This window comes from Paramisgurnus dabryanus, chromosome 19, assembly GCF_030506205.2.
Source record: "Paramisgurnus dabryanus chromosome 19, PD_genome_1.1, whole genome shotgun sequence".
Taxonomy (NCBI): Eukaryota; Metazoa; Chordata; class Actinopteri; order Cypriniformes; family Cobitidae; genus Paramisgurnus; species Paramisgurnus dabryanus.
The window spans coordinates 25,223,395-25,241,379 of NC_133355.1; the positions used below are offsets into that span (position 1 = coordinate 25,223,395).

Sequence of the window (17,985 nt, forward strand, 5' to 3'; positions counted from 1 at the left end):
TTTAATTTGATTAATTAAATTAATTTAAATCAGCTTTATCTAATCAGGTTAAATAAACCTGGTTAAATGACAATGGCTTGCATGGCGAAACGCGTCTGAGTTTTTATAGGTTTATAATGACTAAGCCATAGAAATAAAGGCTTTTTTACTTTTTTTTTAAAGAGAATATAAGAACTCAATTTGATTTGTTTACTTCGATTAGAATTTTAGCCGGATTAAGGTAAATTTACATTGTGCGATTTCTGTGGTCGTGGCTCTTAATTGGTGGTCCCATGTAGTACAGTGAGAGAGGTTGAAAGACAGGTGTTTTTCTGGTCTTGTGACCAAATATAGCCTATGAAAGTTTTCTGGTACTGTCAGAAATTTAGCATGATCAACGCACGTGTGTTTGCTGCTACGACTTTCGTACCGGTATTTGTTTAGCAGTAGCGCATGCTGATGACGTTGCGCTAACGTGTGTGGCAGCCATCACAGCTTATGATTTAATAGATTTCTTATCATACACTCTATATGTATGTTTTACCCAAGTTTAAATGATCCATGGCGCACAGTGTTATAAGGTCTTATAGGATGGTAAAAATCCTGTAGTGTATTCCGGGCTTTTGACGTCATACCCTGGACACGCAGCCCACCTGCTCCTCATCACTTTCTATTTCCCCCACCCTCTCCACTGATGACTTATCTTTAGTATCCATCGTCCTTCAGTTTTCACCTTGAAATTCTTTGTACGTGTTTCGAGGTTCAATCTGTCTCATTGACTAGCATTTGCGTCCTTTAAAGGCATCCAATAGCATTCAGTGTTACTTCACCGTCCCTCTGGACTCAGACTTGTCAGGTTGGGCATGATCACAATCCCTCTACAGTTAATAGTCTGTCTGTCTGTCTGTCTATGTTGACTTGGCTGCTGGTTGTTTGGTTTATCTCCCTTCATTAGCTCATGGTGATTATGTTTTCCTGAGGGCATCCATCTCACTCTTTAATGGTCTGTTTTCTTTCTCTTAGACTGACAGAACCTATTTCGTCTCTTAAATCGTTTCCAGCTTTGAGTGACACTGACTTGCTCGCTCGCTCTCTGGTCATTCTGGTTTGTGCTAGAGACGGTGGAGATTGTTACTATGGTCACTGCAGTGAGCAGAAGGCTCTGTCTGTACATAATTAACTACAATGACAAAAGCAAGTAGGTGCAGGCACACAGGAAATGCCACAGCACCACATGCTTGCTAAAATCTTGCATTTTACTGAAATGTAGAGCTGCTCTGTGACAGAACAAAGCTGACCAAATATGCATACAGAAATTGTTGTCTGTGAGTCTTTGGACGTACACACCAAATGCGAATTCAACGATTTGCTCAAGTATATTACCCAGCTAACAACTTTTGGTTCCCAAAACGTTCCCTTGTCTTTTTTGGTTTCCAGAACATTATTTTTTTTTCAAGGTTTGTTTTTGGTTAGCCAGGAAAGTTTTCTTTAAGAAAATCCAGTTATTTTTAGGTTCGTAAAACGTTCTCTTAATGTTAGACTAATGTTCTCTTAACTCTTTCCCCGCCATTGACGAGATATCTCGTCAATTAAGAGAAAACGCTTCCCCGCCAATGACGAGATTTTCCGTCTTTCCGCAATACCGCTATTATCCACCAGGTGGCGCCCTTCCGCAACTTTTTAAAACCGGAAGTATTGCCCTATGGCAAGCTGCTGCATGTCTGTGTCTGTTTTAAAGATCGCTCTGAATATGATCTCTATGAAAAGTCCGTCATAAAAATGGAATTATCTCTACTTTTTGCTCAAAATATGGTGTTTTTGCAAAAACCTACCCATATTCAAAAGCTGATTGCAAAAGAACCACTAAAGGTAGGATGAAACGTTTTTTTTTGTTTGAAAGCAGAGGGTCTGTTCTTTCATTTGGTATATTGTATGTTTATATATTTAAAGAAGAACATTTTCTGGAAGGCATTAAACTTTGGTGAAAATCATGAAAAACGCTGGCGCTGGCTGGCAACTTTTTTTAAAAATGCTGGCGGTGAAAGAGTTAATGTTAGACTAATGTTCTCTTAATGTTCGTGTTAATTTCCTCAAAACCCCCCAAAAATAACCATTATAGAACGTTCTATAAAAGTTATTTTTAGTTTTTTAAATAACAACTTTATCTTAACTTTATTTTATGGTTGCAAAAATAAAACCTGCAAAGAACATTATTATTTGGTTCCCAAAAAATAACCAAAGGTGAACTAAAATTTAACGTTAGGGTAATGTTCTGAGTTTGCTGGGGACAAAGTCAATGCAAAAACGCGAAATAGATGCAATCTCGAGTGGGAACGATCCAAATTATGCTACATACACACCAAATGTGGGGCATCGTGTTACTCGCTTTATGCTGCTTTCACACCAGCCGCAGTAGAGGCGTCAAGCGCAAGTGATTTTCAATTCGTGGTGCGAATGAGGCATTAAGCGCTGCGTGGGAGATGCGATTCTGCCTCATTCGCATGTCTAGTTTGCGCGATGACGCGAATTGAGCTTTGCCGTGGGAAACGCGCGAGTTGAAAAATCGGAACTTTGGTAGAAAAACGTTAACCAATCAGGAGCTTTCTCGACGACGACAGCCTTCACGTGGCCTCCTCCATAAGTAGCAAGAAATGGTGCAAGACCAGCTTGCGAAACTAATGTCGCCAACCAGTCATCATCATCATCATCATCTAGCTGGCAGGCCGAGGTGCAAGAGACCAAAGGGACATGGTGCGTCCAGGTCAGGACGAGTGACCATCCTGACCATCGAGTACCAAGGTCTGTCGGTGTTCCAACTTAATGTAGAGGGCCTTACCACCGCCAAAATGGAAGTCATCTACCATCTCGTTGACTCCCACAAAGTAGCAGCCGTCCTTCTCCAGGAGACACACCGCGACAGTGATAACATCCTCAAACTGCCTGGTTTCCAGCTTGCTTGGTCTACCTACAGCAAACAGCATGGACTTGCAACCTTCGTAAGGAACAACCTTAGTTGGACAGCCACTGGCCAATCTCCAGTAAGTTTATGTCCAGTAAGGTGCAAGCCACAACGGTTGTCAATGTCTACAAGCCCCCACCATCAATGCTGACCATGGCATCACTTCCACCGGCACCTGCACCCGCCATCTATGCAGGGGACTTTAACTGCCAACACATAGACTGGGGTTACAGTCATACTACACCAAATGGAGAGACATTAAGCCAATGGGCCTCCAGTGCCAATGCGTTGCTGCTGTTTGACCCCAAAGAACCTCCAAGCTTCTTTTCAGCACGCTGGAACACCTACACCAACCCGGACTTGGCTTTCGCTGTGTGGCACACGGCTCAAAAGCCAGAGAGACGTGTCCTTGATAGGTTCCCCCGCTCACACCACCGACCGTCCATCATAAAGGTCCCATCCCTGGTGCAGCCAGTTGCTGGGAAACCCGTCAGGAGATGGAACTTTCGTAAGGCAAACTGGCAGTTATTCACTGAGGAGACAGAAAAGACATCATCCTGTCTCCCAGAACCAGACAATGCCGATGTGGACGCTGGGTATGCAGCCTACTGTAGAGTACTCCTTGGGGCAGCAAGAAAAACCATCCCCCGTGGCTTTAACACAAACTACATCCCGGTCTGGGATGGAGAATGTAGCCACCTCCTGCATGTCCATCAGCAGGCGAGCTCCAGGGAGGAAGTTGAAGAATCTGCAACGGTACTTCTTCAGAAGCTAGATGCCACCCGAAGGTCAAGGTGGACAGAAGTAGTTCAGTCAATTGACTTCACCCACTCCAGCCGTAAGGCGTGGCGGACAATAAATCAGCTGACAGGTAGAACACCATCGACCTCCCGGTGCCCAATAACAGCAAATGCCATCGCATCCCAGCTCCTTAAGAACAGCTGTTTTCCTGATGCCGATAAGAACTTTGCCCGCACAACCTCACACCAGGTGACTTCCCTGTGTAGAGCAGCTAGTGTGGATGCCAACTTGTCAGGGGAATTCACAATAGCTGAACTCCAGACTGCCTTGAGTAAGACCAAACAAGGGAAAGCACCAGGCCATGATTACATCCACCCTGAGTTTGTGATCCACCAGAGTGCAAGAACATCTGTATGGCTCTGCTCATTCTACTCGACATGCCTTCGGAGGTCAAAGCTCCCGAGGATATGGCGCCGCGCTGCTGTCATAGCCCTTCCAAAACCAAACAAGCCTGCTGAAGACCCCAAATCCTACCGACCCATCTCACTGCTCTGCGTCCCATTCAAAATCATGGAGAGGCTGATCTGTACTCGTATCGAGCCAATAGTGGACCCCCAACTCCCACGGGAACAAGCCAGCTTCCGGCGCGGTCGGTCAACGGTTGACCAGGTGACACTGCTCACCCAAGACATTGAGGACAGCTTTCAAGAAAAACAGAAGGCTGGAGTAGTGTTGCTTGATCTCACAGCTGCTTATGATACTGTCTGGCACCGCGGACTCCACCTAAAGCTATTAAAGTTCATTCCCGACCGGCACATGGTGAAGTTCATCATTGAGATGGTGACGAACCGCAGCTTCACCTTAAAGACCAGTGACGGTCAATGCAGCAGGCTTAGAAGGCTGAGGAATGGTGTTCCGCAGGGTTCTGTCCTCGCACCGATGTTATTCAATATCTACATCCACGACTTACCGGAAACAACATCCCGGAAATATGGTTACGCTGACGACCTGGCCATTATGACGAGACGACAAACATGGGAGCAGATGCAGGCCAGCCTAAACCAGGACATGGACACCTTGGCAGCCTACCTGCGTGAGTGGCGTTTACAGCTCAGCATCGGCAAGACAGTTGCAGCAGCTTACCATTTGAACAACAGTGAGGCCAGACGGGAACTGGACATATTCGTGAATAACAAGCGCCTTGAGTTCCAGCAAGCCCCACGGTACCTTGGCGTACGCCTGGATAGATCTTTAACATTCAAACAACACCTTGAAGAAGTGACGGCCAAAGTGTCATCAAGGGTCGCAATAATTCGACGCCTCGCTGGTACTAGCTGGGGTGCAACTGCCAAGGTGCTTCAAATATCAACAGTAGCTCTCGTTTTCTCCACAGCTGAATACTGTGCTCCAGCCTGGTGCAGAAGCCCACACGTCAGGAAAGTCGACACTGCCATAAACACTGCCCTTCGGATCATAACTGGTTGTCTGAAATCCACCCCTGTTTACCATCTGCCAATACTAGCGGGAATTGCCCCGGCCGGCCTCCGACGAGAGGCTGCTACCCTCGCTCTTGCAAGGAAAGCCCAAAGATACAACTGGCATATCCTGCACAATACCACCATAACAGCATTGCCACCTCATAGACTGAAGTCCCGCCACCCGTACAACAAGGCGGCACAAGATCTGCTCAGGTCTATCCCTGAGGACCTGTCCACAGAGGCATGGCTCGCGGCAGCCTGGAAGCAGGAGTGGGAGTCAACAGGGCCCTCATGAATCCACCGTTACATCTTTGACCCTGGAGGCGGTCTTGAAGGAGAGGATCTGCCACGCCGGCAATGGACCCTGCTAAACCGCCTGCGAACTGGGGTTGTACGTTACAAAGCATCGATGAGGAAGTGGGGCCTGGAGGACAGTGCAGTGTGTGACTGCGGGGAGCCAGAGCAGACCGCTGAGCACATAATCACCATCTGTCCATTGTATAAACCACCCTCGGAGGCCGGCCTCTTCGATGTGGGACCTGAGATGCGAACATGGCTGAGTTCTACTGAGCTGGACATTTGATGAGGACACACGAAAGAAGAAGAAGCTTTCTCTAGTAGTGACGTGATTACAGAAAGCAGAGTCGCAGAAGCCTCTCCCATGACGCAAATTTCTGCGTGAATGTCTCGATGACTAGAATTTCACGTGTGGCTCAAGCACGAATTAAGCGAGTACACTAAAAATTTTCAAGCGTCCAACTACGCGCGGTAGACGTGAATTTGACGCCTCACATGCGTCTTTTGTGAACCCACAGTTAGATTACTCGCGTGATTTAACTGCGTGTCATGCAAATTTTTGTCTTGACTTGAATATTTTTGACTTGTGCAAAGACGCGTTCAGGCAAATACCGCATGTCATATCGCGTAATTTGCATCGCCCTGCGCAAGGAGTCGTCTGATCGCGTCTTTGCATTGACTTTGTATGTAATCTACTCGCACAAAACGTTGAACTCGCGTTTGGTGTGTATGCCCCATTACCTAATTGGGCGTGGCGATTGCCACGAAAACAAATGCTATTCGCTTCAAACACGTTTTCACGCAAGTTTGAAATATTTAACTTAAGTGAAAAAAATGGCAGAATGCAATGCTTCACGTGTGGTGTTTTGCTGGGTTATTACTTTATTATTTTTGCCAGGCTGGCAAAAACCGTTCAATAAATTTCATAGGCTTGTATTATAGGATGAGCCCCAGGATATATCTAGTAACCAGAATATCAAGTGTTTCAAAACATGTCATAAAACCCTTTAAATCTAGCTTGTTTAACAGATCGATTCTCTTCTTTTTCTCCAATTTCAAATTCTTACTCTCCAAAATCATTTACAGCACTGGCCTCAGACAAAGTGTGCAGTATATTCGGCTTTAAATGCCTCACAATGGATTTCCTTAACTCGCCACCCCCATGTTCATGCTTGCTTTTTGTCATGATGTAATTTTAGATTCAAAACAATCCCTGTATGTGGGAGTACGCTGATGCATCACCCGATCACTCTCATATGATCAGGCTGGTGGAGCAGGACGTCTGGAGGTGTTTGTGGGATATTTTACTCCTCCTCTGCCTCATGGATGAGATGCTTCTCATGTGATGAAGCACTAAGATAGATAAGCCTGTTGGACATGAATGTGCGTTTGGCATTATGTAATGAAGGGGTTATGCAACGGCCGCCGGCACAGAAACGGCACACTGGCAGAAGAGCGTGTGCTTCTGTGAGGATTAAATAGATTGCTGTTGTTAAGTGGTTGTGCCTCGTACAGAATACATCTCTATCTTTCGATCGATCGATATGAGTTGAATGGACTGTACAGTCTATTGCGGATATTTAAATGATGATACCTAGTGATGTGACATTCGAGGTGAGGCCACTGAGCTTTTGTTGAGCAAAAATGGGAATCGATTTGAAGCTTGTGTTAACGTAGAAATCACGTGGCCAATGACAAACGTAAGGTGTGTTCGAATTCATGCGCCGCCGAAAAAACGCCATGCGGGTGACGTAAAGGGACCAAGATGATCTGTATGATTTCTCTAATTGCTCTCGCGGTACTTTGATGTCATCCGCCTGTTAGTTCTTGCGGTGCTGCATGAAGTCAAACGTGAAAACGTTAAACGTAGCTTTTCCCAGAAGCGACTTCATATTTTTAATTAATCAACAGATGGCACTATTTTTGACACTCGCGAAGCTTTAAATCTTAAGCCGTTTTCGGACGGGATTAGTTTTACAGGGGGACCTCTGGTAAAATCGTGCTAAAAGCACAGACGGCATGGGGGGACATGTTCAAACTCAAACTTTGTTTTGAAAACTAATCCCGTCCGAATAATGCTTTAGTTTAGGGAGAGGGGGAAGTATCTGTGCTTCATTTGAGGCTTCATTTCCCATCAATGTAAATATTCAATGATGGAAAGTTACAAACGGTAGGTTAAAGCATCACATGTCTCAAATTTTAAATATACAAATTTCATCCCAACATTGCACATTGACCAATATTAGCACGGTAGCACTGATTATAACTAACCCGATATGTTTATGCACAAGAAAAGATTTGTTGGTTCAACTTAAAAAAGTAAGTTGCCTGGTTGCCTTAAAATTTGAGTTAATTCAACTTAAAAAATATTAGTCGAAACAACTTTTACACAACTTTTTTGAGTTAACTAATATTTTTAAGTTTTAAGGATACTTTTTACTTTTAATAAATACTTTTTAAAGTTTAACCAACAAATAGGTTTTTTTACAGTGTATTGAATCTTTGGTCAAACATGTTTGCATAATATTAGGTAAACTGTATTTGATTGGCATTTTACAGCGCCCTATATCGATGTCTCATTTTGCATGACAATTTTAATTTCTATTTAATATTTCATGTCTGTTTCTTTTTTTAGTAAATAGCTGTGTTATATTAATGGGACAATGATTCACATCAGGGTCCCAAACACTGGCTGTGCATTATCAGTTACATAACACAATGCAAACTATCATCTATGCCAAACCTCAGAATAAATAAACATCTTTCCAAAAATGTTGTCTAGTTTGTGTCCGAAACCTGTCAGAATCTTGTCTTGATTTAACGTCTAGTTCCATTTGACAGGCTTCTGACAGTACCATGTTTTGTGTGGGAACAGGCCACGTGTTTCCCTTGTCTCGTCTCTTTTACCCCGCTCCCTTGTCATCCTTGGTCTTTATTGTTTGATCCTTATCACATGTTCCCCTCATGATTTCCTCCTTTATTTAATGCCCTTGTGTTTGTTGTCCTGTGCTCGTTCATTTGTGTTCGCCTGTATGTTGTCGGCTAAATCTAGTCAAGGGTTCTAGTCTAGTGTTAAGTCTAGTTTTGTGTTAAGTCTGTCTAGTGTCTTAAATACACTCACCTAAAGGATTATTAGGAACACCATACTAATACTGTGTTTGACCCACTTTCACCATCAGAACTGCCTTAATTCTACTTGGCATTGATTCAACAAAGTGCTGAAAGCATTCTTTAGAAATGTTGGCCCATATTGATAGGATAGCATCTTGCAGTTGATGGAGATTTGTGGGATGCACATCCAGGGCACGAAGCTCCCGTTCCACCACATCCCAAAGATGCTCTATTGGGTTGAGATTAGGGTGACCACCCGTCCCGCGTAGCGCGTGAACGCACAGCGTTTGAAGCCCAATTCATGCGTCCCGCAAATTGAGACCGTGTCACGCATAATCAATGCTTGCTTAAAAAAAGTTGGTCGCTCTATATCCTTGAGCCCCAGGCAGCCAAACGAACATTACTAGACAGTTCAGGCTCGCTCCCCACTCGCTACTCGCACGCTACTGTTGCCCCTCAGCTGAACTGCTGACTAGGTTGTTGTTAACTTTTCGTTGTTGTCATGACAGCGCAGTCCGCACGCAGCCACGCACGTGTATCCCTTTTAGATGCGCGCTTTCCAATTCGAAAAATGGAGAAAGAGACTGAGTCTGACTCTGCACCGCCATCATCAATTAAAAAGAGAAGGTGTGGGTACAAGAAAGACTGGGAAAATAAATATTTGTGGCTGAAAGTCCTAAAGATGTTTCCAGAACACTGAACAGTTTTTTTCCTGCGCCTGCCTTTACTAACATGCAAGTTCACCATCCTTCCTCCCTCTTCTCGTTCCGTGAACCCCTGGAGTTGTGAGTTAAGACTTTTTTTTTACTGTTTCTGTGTATTTGAGCAACTTCAATTCCTGTTAATTCTATAATTTTATATTATAATGTATTTAAAGTGAATCAATTATAATGAAAAATAAATTAAATAGCTAAAGTAAATCGTAAGTGAAAGTGCATCTGTCAATCATTGAATGTTCAAAATATTATGAATCTTTATTTAAAAAAAAAATACACATTGGTTGTCCTATTCATGAGCATACATAATGTTTAGGGGAATAGGGCATTATTAACATGCCATGTACACGGCAAAAAATGATTTTCAAGAAAAAAATGTCTTGGTATTTTTGCCTTGTTTTCAGTAAAAATATCTAAAAATTCTTAAATTAAGATGCTTTTTCCTAAGGAGCAAAACGACCCTAGAAAATAAGTCTATTTTTTAGACCAAAAATATCAAATTTAAGTGATTTTGTGCATAAAACAATGAAAAAATCTTGAATTTAGTGTTTTAGAAAAAAAAATTTGCTTACCCCATTGGCAGATTTTTTTGTTTTGTGCACAAAATCACTTAAATGTGATTTTTTTTTGTCTACAAACTAGACTTATTTTCTTGGGTCGTTTTGCTCGTCAAGAAAAAGCATCTTCATTTAAGAATTTTTAGATATTTTTACTGAAAACAAGACAAAAATACAAGATTTTTTTTCTAGAAAATAAGTTTTTTGCAGTGTAAGGTGGTATTTGCTAGAAATGGGTAAACCACTATCAATAAGTCGGCCCGTGGGTCGGGTGCACCGCCGGGCCAGGGAGTGTCCCACATTGTCCCTCAGAAACACACCCCTTGTCCCCCCTTGGGCTTATTAGCAGGTGGTCACCCTAGTTGAGATCTGGTGACTGTGGGGGCTATTTTAGTACAGTGAACTCATTGTCATTGTAAGATTAAAAATATAGGAATGTATTACTTGGTCACAATTTGTCACAACCCCCTATGCTGATAGTGATCAAAGACTATTGTCACAACTGTTTATCCAATACAGTGGGGGTTAAAGGTGGTCTTCTGATTGGTCAGTTTGAATGTATTATGTTGGGTTTGGTCAAGTACATTGGGGGTTAAAGGTGATCTTCTGATTGGTCAATTTGAATGTATCAAGTTAGGTTTAGTCACATTGTCAAGGGATAGAGGATATAGGTTAAGGTTTTTATGAGCTCTGGGCTTTTGCTTTTTGCCTTTTGCCTTGGCCTTTTCCCTTTCCTTTCTTCTTCACTGGGGTTCAGGCCATTAGGCCTAGGTTCCAGTTCTCTTTCTTCTAAACGTTCTTTCTTTCTCTGTTCTCTATCTCAGTGGTTCTCAAACTTTTTTGGCTGAAGTACCCCTTTTTATGATTTTTTCAAGCCAAGTACCCCTTAACCAGTCAACAACATTTGATTTTGAGATACAGCGAAATGAGAGTGAGACAGTTATTATATCTGATGCCCCAGAGCAGGTTTATTGCTTATTAGTATTCATCACAAAACTGGTGGTATTTTTGAGGCTCTGGTTTGTTTTTTCTTTTAAGCATCCTCTTTTAAGAAGCCACCTCTCATAACTTTTATTATTTTGCGCAGACCCTGCTCCTGATTTTGGATTCAGGTCTCAATAAGTACTGTTAATGATCTCAGTACTGAACATATATCAGGGGTCTCCAACCTTTTTTTATTGGAGAGCTACTTTCTAAAAATAAAAGTGGTCGAGAGCTACTTGTGTCACCTTATACTTAAATTAGTGAGTTCATAGACACCTGTCTATGAACTCACTGTGATTTGAACTCTTTCCCCGCCAGCATTTAAAAAAAAAAGTTGCCAGCCAGTGCCAGGATTTTTTTATTTTTCACAAAATTGTAATTGAAAATGCTTTTCTTTAAACATAAACATACAATACATCAAATATAAGAACAGATCCTTTTAAACAACAAAAAAACTTTCATGTTGTCTTTATTTATACTTTTTTATCACCTCTTATATGGGTAGGATGCGTCCAAAAATACCACATTTTGAATAAAAAAATAAATTATTAAAGATCAGATTTAGAAAGATGATCCAAACATAGAGTATTTACTGCTTTTGGATTCATAATAGGGATGTGCATGTATGTCACGTATGGCTCTCTGGTATCTCTTGACATTTGATGTTTAAATATGAGATGATATTGAACTTGTGACGACTGTATTTTCGTTTTATCAAAAATGAATCAGAAAATGACGGCATCCATTTTAACCATAGTGCCTCGACTCGAGATGTGCGCGGATCGTCCGGTTGCCGCGGCCCGGGCTTCACAGCGTTGCGCGGATCGTCCCGTTGCCGCGCCGCGGGCTTCACAGCGTTGCGCGGATCGTCCGGTTGCCGCGCCGCGGTAATTAAATTACTGATGTCATATGATAAACCGGTCTACACAGCTCAACGCGACGTCAAACACGTCTTTACCACAGGCGCTTGTAACCAGACATCCAAATGCGCCATAACCACAGAAAATAAATAAACCTACGAGCGAGCTACCTGTAGGAATTTGTGTGGAATACAGCTGCTTTCCCAAGGTTATTATGGAAGATTTAATGAGGTACATTTAAATAAAACTCAAACATATTTACAACACTGACAGATGTCACTTACTTGAATATATATATATACGCACAGCAACACCACAAAAGAAAGTAAACTTTAAGTATGAAATGATAACAGGAGCAGACTCCTTGTATCTCCGTTGCTGAAGCTGCTGAACTGAAACCTTGTGCATGCGCCAGACAAGGTCAACAGGTTGAACTCGCACATGCATTTTGTACAATGTGCTTTAAATTTATGATTTTTTTAATGCATCTTTGTGTAGTCCTAATGTCATATAAAAATACTATCATCATGAATTACTGATTTTATTAATTTATTCCTAAATGTCAGTTTCCACTTTCTCTCACGTACCCCCTGCAGTACCCCAAAGTACCCCTAGGGGTACGCGTACCCCCATTTGAGAACCACTGCTCTATCTTATCAGGTAATATCTTACATACATTGGAAACAGTCAATTGTTTGTATTATTTACCATTTCATGTATTTATAGTGTAACCATTTCAACTGTAACTTTAAGTCAGTACTGTAATTAAACCTTTTCATTTACAAATCTGTTGTTTAGTTTTGATTAAGTGTTGAGTGGAACCCGGTGGGGTCTTCTGCTGTTGTAGCCCATCCGCCTCAAGGTTGTGCGTGTTGTGGCTTCACAAATGCTTTGCTGCATACCTCAGTTGTAACGAGTGGTTATTTCAGTCAAAGTTGCTCTTCTATCACCTTGAATCAGTCGGCCCATTCTCCTCTGACCGGAGAATACTCAGACCGGCCTGTCTGGCACCAACAACCATGCCACGCTCAGAATTGCTTAAATCTTCTTTTCTTTCCCATTCTGACATTCAGTTTGGAGTTCAGGAGATTGTCTTGACCAGGACCACACCCCTAAATGCATTGAAGCAACTGCCATGTGATTGGTTGATTAGATTATTGCATTAATGAGAAATTGAACAGGTGTTCCTAATAATCCTTTAGGTGAGTGTATGTTGTTTAATGTTGTTTGCCCCCTTGTGGGCTTTTTGTTTTTGTCAATTAATAAAGTGTTCTCTGTTTACCCCCGACATTGTCTGCAATTGGGTTCTCTCTCCTGCAAATTCCTAACAGTTTGTTTCAACCTGTTAAACAGACCAAAATAATGAAAAAATATAAATAAATAAATGGTCCCAAGCTGTCACTGGAGCAGTACCCTTTAAAAAACTAACTATTTAGTCAAATTGCAGGTTTTTATGATGTAAAAAAATAAAACCAAGATGAATCATGTTCGAATCTGTTCCACCTTTAATTGCAAAATTGCAACCTATTAAAGCGAATAACAATAAGAATCATTTTAGGGTGGAAAATGGCAAGTAAAATTGTATAATAACCATGTTGCATAAGTGTGCACACCCCTAAACTTAAACTTGGTTAAAGCATCTTTAGATTTTATCAAAGCATTCTGTTTTGCACATCTTGACCTTGCAATACTTTGCCATTTTTCCTTGCACAAGCTTTCGATCTCTGTCAAATTGTTTGGTGTCTCCTGTGTACAGCCCTCTTTAAATCACCTCACAGATTTTGGATGGGATTTGGATCTGGACTCTAGCCGGGCCATTCCAAAATCTTGATCTTGTTTTGGTAAAGCCATTCTTTTGTTGATTTGGAGGTGTGCTTCGGGTCGTTGTCATTCTGAAAGGTAAAATTCCTGTAAAAAGTGTTTTGGCAGAAGCATTAAGGTTTTGGGTCAAAATTGATGGGTATTTGGAGCTATTCATTATTCCACCCACCCTGATTAAAGCCCCAGTTCCAGCTGAAGAAATGCAGCCACAAAGTATGATGCTGGCACCTCCATGCTTTACTGTGGGCATGGTGTTCATTTGGTGATTTGAAGTGGGTTTTTTTGTGCCAAACTAATATTTTGGTATAACGGCCAAAGTTCAACTTCGGTCTCATCCGCACATAATAAATTAATCTATATATACAGTGCATATAAAAAGTCTAAACATCCCTGTTAAAATAGCAGATTTTGTGATTTAAAAAAGATGAAACAAAGCTAAATCATGTCAGAAGCTGTTCCACCTTTATTGTGAAATTACAACCTATATCAAATACATTATATTAATGTATGTTTTGTGATAATCCTATATGTGTGCCAAATGTCTTTTAAAAGGTAATAGTTAGTTGTCACTTTTGTGTTTTTTTAGTTGATCCTAACATAATAATTAAGCAAAGCAAGATAAAAAAAATATAATTTCAAATATAAAATTCTTATGGGATTTCTCCGAAAGTTTAGTGTGTAAATGCATCCCTGCATCAGGAAATGGAAGATCTGTTTTTGGCAGATATATCGTGCCAGACCCTGTGAGTTGACCATTATAACTTGTAAGAAAGCTGGATCTGTGCTTTTGTTCTCAAGCCATTACATCTCTGCCAGGCGGTTTGCCCCGGTGCTAATCTTTATTTAGCACATGCCAGCAGGTGTTGCCTAGTAACAGACAAGTAACAGGTTGGGGGTGAAGGCTCGAGGGGATGTGCATCTCTCGAATAGCTTCACAACTCTATAAACCTTAAATCTCACCCAGACCGATCACCCCTTTGAAAAACACCAGAGGCACCAAAGCCACGTAAAAGAAATGAGGTATTCAATTTCACAGAGATTTTTAGCACTGAAGGGGTTTGGGCGAGGAACTCTTTTTCATGAAGAGAAATGGGAGGGGGGTTACGAAATTCCTTCAGTTTAAACATTGCAGTTAAAGGCGCTCTAAGCGAATAATGTGCGACGTCACTTCCTGTTGATGTTTGAACTGTTTTCAAACAGACAGAGCGTAGTTAACTCCTCCCCCTCCCCCTCCCTTCCGTGCTTTCATGAACGCGCCCAACCCCCACCCCCAAATCCTTCTTGTCGTTTATTGGCTGGAATACTTTGTTTTGTTTTGTGCTGGCTAGGTTTGGCCATTTGTTGATATGGCCGTTTGTGAAGCCTGGGCTGTCTACAGAGATCGCGTTTTTTTACAGTTTGATCAGGAGACAGGCAGCAAGCAGATAGTGAGGAGATGTTTCCGGTATGTAACAAAAAATGTTTTATGGTCTAAAACGCTTCAATTCGCTTAGAGCACCTTTAAACGAAAGAGGGTTGCCATGGTGTTTGTACCTCGACTTCTGTCTGGACTTCAGTTTGCACATCACATCTTTGTTTGCATGTACTGGTGATGTAGTGCACACGGTATTCATGTGACACCTGAACTAACATAGGCAAATTCAAACTGAATTTTGTTTTGCATTAAGCGTTTATTATGTTAATGTATGCGTGTTGAGGTGATATACTGCTGTTGATAGTTAAAGCTTTAGATGTAAGTTAACTCGCACATTAAAATCTCAGGATCCTTATTAAGGCACGATTTCGGATTTCAGTTTGTCTCATTAGCATTGTTGTACAGCATTGTTGGAGCTCGACTTGCTATCGGTTAAGTGGATAAAAATGCAAGAGTTTGTAACCCAAGTAAGGTTAATTCAGTTAAGATCAATTAAGATCAAACGGTCCTATATAGAAGAATAATTGCTCCAAATGTCCGTCTGGTCCTCTGATCGACTATTACCTGTATACCGCAAGATTCATTGCTTGTTTACAGAGCCTATGAATATTAATGCCTTCTATGTAAACAACAACTGAACATTTTATTTCAATGCATTCTTTGGCACCTTTAAAGTAGTAAGTTGTGTTGCTTGACACCTGTGAACAGTTGACAACGAAATTAAGCATCACTAATACAGTTGCTAATACCCTACAACTATTGCCAAGTGATCAGTATTACAATTTTCACATGGCAGCTAATAAAACGGCTGTAAAAGTCCCATTGACTCTCAGAAAAAGGTACAAAAACTGTCGCTGGAATGGTACCCTTTTAAAAAATATATCTTAAGAGTACTCATATTAGTATCTCAAATATACTAGTACCAAATGTATACATGTATATACCTTAAAAAAGTAAGTTACCTGGTTTCCTTAAATGTTGAGTTAATTCAACTTAAAATATGAGTTGACAACATATTTATTAAGTTGAATTACTCAAATAAAATTACACACATTAAAGGGACATTTCACCGGTAGACACATTAATCTTTATTGAAAGTGTGTCATATTTGTAGTCGAAATGTAACATAAACTTAGAATTTGGTGCCTATTTGACCGAGAAAGGACAGAATTAAGGCGCATTTGTATGGAAAACTACAAGTCTCACAATGCACCACCAAAAAATTTAAAGAAGAAAGTGCAATACTGAAATCTGTATTTCTCCCATCTCCGGGGAAACTGAGATAATGATGCACGACCGTTCAAAAACATGTGTTTCTAACGATACAAAGCTTAATGCAAATGGGTGAAGTGTCCCTTTAATGCAACCAAGTAACCTTTACAAAGGGTACAGTGACCATATCCGTGACAGCATTGTGTTGAAAATCTGTGGTTGCAGTTTTGTACAGCCAAGCACCACTCAGGTCTAGTTCTGATAAATATTATTATTATTATTATTATTAATAAATGTAACTATTTATCTAACTTACATCATCACTAAAACGTATTGCAACTTGTGTTTATTATTAATCCTATAACATTTCATTTCTCAGAGCCTGCGTTTGATTCAGCTCATGCAATTTTGAAGAGACAAATCATCTGGGATTATTCAGCATACTGATGCTGGGAGATTATTTGCCCAATATAGCCATCCAAGATTATCCTGACCGGTATTACCCTGGATTATTTTCTGCACATGCAAAAATGATTCCCGAAACGACCGACTCATCACAACAACCTCAATGTCAACAGGTGAATATTTTCCTACAGCACATAAATCATTTTCCTATTCAAAGATCGCTCGGATTGGCAGCTCTATGTATGCTGGTGTTCGTCACATATTGTGCTGTGTGTGATTAGATTGTGTTTTAGCCCCGCCCCAAAATATGATGTCATTATAATCCTACACCATTTCTGTCCCTACTGCCCTTTTTTCTTTCAGAATTGGAACTTTCAAAAATCATAGCGAATCCTAGAGAGGAGAAAGAGGAATCTTGGAATCACCTTTAGAAAAATTTCCTTTATGGTATACTGTGAGACATCAACTCATTTATTACTGTCCTTATTTCACAAAGGATATATATGGGGATACAGTGTGTCCACAATTTCCTAATGAGCTCCGAAATAAATCTAAAAATACGTTTTCCCACATGCACTGTGCTATAAAATATAGTTCACCACAATCTGCTGCACTAGCGTTGATGCAACAGTCTTGAAATATTCACAAGGTTCAAAGAGAACACTGGAAAAATGAGAGAGAGAGAGAGAGAGAAAGAGAGAGAGTTAGAGACTTACATAATATGGCAGCCGCAGTCTGAGATAAGAGCACAGGTTTAGACACGCGTCTCCAATATCAACAGCAGTCTCTTCTCTCATTGCAGTGGCCGCAGTCTTACACAACCAGACACCAAAACCGGTCACACACGAGTCCATATGAGTACCTAAGTGCTGGTCTAGTCCTCAAACAGGAATACGGTCTGATAAGAACGTTGCGTAAAAAGATAATACTTGACATTGTATAGTGGGGCAAAGCATAATGCTGGAATAAATGTAACTAAATGCACAATTTATACAGAGACATACAGTTGCTTAGTAACCATGTCTGTGAAAAGTTATTTTCAACATTTATATCCAAACACTTGCCATGACCATGTAAATGGGGCAGTCGTAGCCTAGTGGTTAGAGAGTCGGGTTAGTAACATGAGAGTTGCCAGAATCTTATGGCTGATGGGTTGTTGCCCTTAACCTCAGCTGCTCCCGGGTGCTGTAGGGATAGCTGCCCACTGCTCTGGGTGTGTGTGTGTGTTCACTACTCACTGGGATGGGTTAAATGCAGAGGTCACATTTTGACACTTTCACTTAAATACTATAAATTGCAAGGATACAAGAAAAGGACCATTTTTATAAATACACATTAACTCACAAGAATTCCATTAGTAATGGTGTTTCACACGGTACGCGGTAAGCGGCAAAATCGCCGTGCGGCTTCAGCTTTTCTCTTGTATTGGAAGCGTTTTGTGCAGCATGTAG

At 41.2% G+C, this 17,985-nt stretch overlaps 1 long non-coding RNA gene across 1 annotated transcript; it reads left to right on the forward strand.

The window, feature by feature from the left end:
* The first annotated feature begins 8,638 nt into the window (after positions 1-8,638).
* On the forward strand, positions 8,639-16,960 carry LOC135784053 (uncharacterized). Its single transcript, XR_010545975.1, has 3 exons — positions 8,639-9,350; positions 16,509-16,707; positions 16,898-16,960. It is a non-coding gene; the product is annotated as an uncharacterized lncRNA (long non-coding RNA).
* The last annotated feature ends 1,025 nt before the right edge of the window (positions 16,961-17,985 follow it).